Raw genomic sequence first — 3468 nt, 5'->3', positions numbered from 1 at the left:
AAATCGGGTCATGTCACAGAGCCTCTGGAAATGTGCAGGCTGAGCTGCTATCCAAGGACACAGAGAGCTCTCCAGTAGCAAGTAAGTTTGCAACTGCTAATTTATGCACACCCAGAAAACACTGAACGGCCATGACATGCCTGCGTTTACACGACCACTCCTCGTAACCACCTCCAAATGCTGTCTTCCTGTCACTCACTTTGCAACTAATTACTATGTGTGACCACTGTGGGAATGTGTCCTGTTTTACAGGACACATTCCAGCTGCAGCAGCCAGGGCGCCTGTGTCCCCTGCGGGACAATGTCTCTGACAGCGCGGGGACAGCTTGTCTGTCCCCAGCGCCTGTCAGTGTGTGGCGGCGGCGGGTGTCCGGTGCAGGGATTACCTTTTTCCCTGCACCGGACAAGAGACTGCAGGGGCGTTTGAATCTTGGCGCCCTCCGGGAGCCAATCGCGGCTCCCGGAGCGGCAGCCAATCGGAGAGGGGCGCGGCGAGCCAATCGGCGCTCGCCGCGTCATAGGCCCCGCCCCCGGCATCTGACGTCAGACGCCGGGCGGGAGCCTGAAGGTTGGACGGCGCGGAAGAGCGCGAAGAAGACAGACGCCGCGCGGAGGAGCACGAAGAAGTCGTCGCGGTGGGAGCTCGGGTGGCCGCGGAAGAGGCCTGAAGACGTCCGGCGGCAGGAAGATGTCCAGCGGCGGCTGGACGCGGCGAGGCGACGGGGCGCCGCTGGCCAGGACGGGCCAGCGGCCGAAGATTGAAGAAGAGCGCCGGAGAGGTCACCAGGGGTGGGAAGAAAAGAGCTGACGAAGCTCCCCCCCTGGTGCCTCTCCCAGCGGGTCAGGTAGGCCCTTTTCAGGTGCCCCTGTACCCGCTCCTCCCTAGACCACCGGGTGTTCGGGCAATAGGCCCGTGGGCACAGTCAGGCCCTCCCGGCCTGTGGGCGCAGTAGGCGGGCACTAGGCCCGTGGCCAGATAGGCAGGCACTAGGCCTGGGGGCACAGGTTGGGCACTAGGCCCATAAGGATAGTCAGGCCACCGGCCTGTGGGCGCAGTAGGCGGGCACTAGGCCCGGGGGCAGTTCAGGCAATAGGCCTGCGGGGCATTAGAGGGCGTTAGGCCCTAGTGTATTTTGGCCAATTAGGGAATATTAAGGTGACCCTGGGCACAAGGCCCAGGTCACCCAACGGGCAACAAGTTAGGCGGGCGCTAGGCCCGTGGGTGAAGTCAGGCCTCCGGCCTGTGTGCAGCTAGGGGGCGCTAGGCCCAGTGAATAAGACCCCCGAGGTGAATAAAGGTGACACTGGGCACTAGGCCCAGGCCACCCTGAGGTGTTAGGTAGGCAGGCCCGCTCAGCCTGAGCCCCCAAGAAGAGAGTACGGTAGGTGGGTGAGCTGTGCGGCCCCCACTACTGGGTGTTCTGAGTCGGGTAACTAAAGGGACCGTACCGTCGCTTGCATTGTGTATCGTGATGTATGTTACCGTGCGGGGCAAAGTGTGAGGTCGTTAAGTGTGTTTAGTTTTGTTGCACCACACCCACAGAGCTAGTTCGAGGGCTCTGCCGTTGTAGTTAGTAAAGGGTGTGACACTAGGTTAGAGTTAGGCCCTGCACGGCTGTTTGCTTGTTTGTTTACCTCCTTACAGGGACCTGTAAGAGAAGAAGACGTTCGCAGTGCGAAACTGACGGTGAGTAACATCTGTGTGCGTTTGTCCCTTGTTTGTCCCCGAGCGCCGGAATCGGGATTGCTCACGGACGTGAGAATCCTTTTCATCACACTACGTGCGAGAGCGCGAGTGTGTGAAATCTGGGTGGCTGAGGCTTTGTGCCGGTGATGACCCTTCACCCAACCGGTGAAGGTCGCGGTCACCCCTGGGGTATCCCCTCTTCCAGTGGAAGAAGGGTCGATACCCCCTTTAAGGTAACCTATTCTCTCCTCAGCTCGATCGTCAGTCAGCTCCGAGAGGGAATCGCCGTGTCCGGGTCCAACGGAGGAGTTGCCAGGTCCGTTGAAGGTTCCGGTACCTGAAGGTGAGAGAGAGCGGCGCCTGGTGAGTACCGAGTCTACACCTGCACGGCAGCAGGCACCACACGCACCGCCGCCCCACCTCTCACACTTGGCGTAGTCGGCAGGATCAGAGAGACCGGATCACGGACACGATGTGGAACGCCACCAAGAAGACCTCCCTGCGGATGGCTCCGGAACAGACTCACCCACGGACGCGTGCGGACCAGAGCGACTGGGTGACGGTGTCTGGGGCAGACCTCCTGAAGATAGTGCAGCGGTCGGTCCAGCGTGGAAAAGAAGAGCGCCGGGAGAAGGGGCGCAAGAAGGCCACTGTGACGCCCTGCAAGAAATGTCGGCAAACGGGGCACTTTGCTGACAAGTGTACGTGGCGAGAGACATCCCCAAAGAAGGTGGTCCAGGAAGCGGACCGAAGGCGTCAGCAGGGCCAAGTGAAGGAGTCCTGGTGTTTGCTCTGCGGAAACTACGGGCATGAGCATAACAGCTGTCCCTGGGACGAAGAGTTGAGCGAAGACGAGGTTGATCCCCGGTGTCAAAGCTGTGGAGATCCCCGACATCGGCTCCTGGAATGCCCATGGACGGAAGACAGGACGGACTACGAGGCCACGGTGAAGCAGCTGACGGAATCTCGTCAGCAGCTTTGGGACCGGGTGGCTGCAGAGCCTGTGTGTGCGCTCTGCGAGGCGAGAGGACATGCGCTTCCCGATTGTCCGTGGAATGAAGACCGGATGATTGCAGATGGTCGCGCCCAGAGATGGGAGGAGGAAACCAGGGAAATGGAGCGGAAGACCCTGCTTGAAGTTAGTTCGCAGGTACCCATTTCCTCTGAGCCGGAACCAACGGGTGGAGATTCCTCAGCGAAGGAGGTTGACCAGGAACCCGTCTTGGAGAAGGTGGCAGTGGCCCTCCCTTGTTGGAAGTGTCGGCGACCAGGACATGCGGCCAGTGAGTGCCCCTGGGAAGATGCCGCGGACCTACTCTGTCCCAAGAAAGTGACCCCAGTAAGGCAGAATCCTTTCCCGCATGAGGCGGAGGTGGACGACTGGGAGGTGAAGAGACCACGCTGCGAAGAAAAGCGTGAAGACCCAGTGACGGAGACGTCCGGAATCTCCCCGCGATGGAAACGTCCACGACCAGGACGTGCGGAACAGGAGTGTCCTGGGTACCAAGAGATGCCAGCGGAAACGAAGGAGTACGCTGAGGAAGTAAAGAATCCAGCGGAAGCGAAGGAGTACGCTGAGGAAGCAGAGGTGCCAGCGGAAGCGAAGAAGTACGCTGAGGAGGAAAGTAATACCCCAGTCCAGATATCTGAGGAGGACTCGGACTACGGTGAGCTGTCCGCCGACGAATCCCTCCAAGAACAGACGGAGGACGACTCTGGCATCGGAAGCGCCGACGAGAGTGACTGGCAGGATCGGGTGGAGTCGTGCTCCCAGTTGAATG

The sequence above is a fragment of the Pseudophryne corroboree genome, chromosome 7, assembly GCF_028390025.1.
Source record: "Pseudophryne corroboree isolate aPseCor3 chromosome 7, aPseCor3.hap2, whole genome shotgun sequence".
Taxonomy (NCBI): domain Eukaryota; kingdom Metazoa; phylum Chordata; class Amphibia; order Anura; family Myobatrachidae; genus Pseudophryne; species Pseudophryne corroboree.
The sequence above is the reverse complement of the archived record's forward strand: the minus strand, read 5'-3'. Positions refer to the sequence as shown.